This window comes from Phaethon lepturus, unplaced genomic scaffold, assembly GCF_000687285.1.
Source record: "Phaethon lepturus isolate BGI_N335 unplaced genomic scaffold, ASM68728v1 scaffold23565, whole genome shotgun sequence".
Lineage (NCBI taxonomy): Eukaryota > Metazoa > Chordata > Aves > Phaethontiformes > Phaethontidae > Phaethon > Phaethon lepturus.
The window spans coordinates 1-278 of NW_010541672.1; positions in this window are offsets into that span (position 1 = coordinate 1).

Genomic DNA, 278 nt, shown 5'->3' on the forward strand with positions numbered 1-278 from the left:
AGGCAGGGATCGGGAGGCCAATTTTTAATTCGTTACCTACTTCCCCCAGGTAAAGTGGATTTGACTCTGCATCGCTCTGGAAAACCTCATTCCAGCACTGGTAGCGCAGGGTGTCCTCGGAGCTGCCACCAGGACCGGGGCGAGGACGCAGGGGCTCTGCGGCCCCGTGGCACTGCGCGCTGCCCGGGCTGCTCCAGAGGAGGCAGGGTAGGTGCCCGCGGCTTTCTCCGCTCCAAAAGGCTGCATCCTCCGACCAGCACGCTGGCCACCACCGCTTG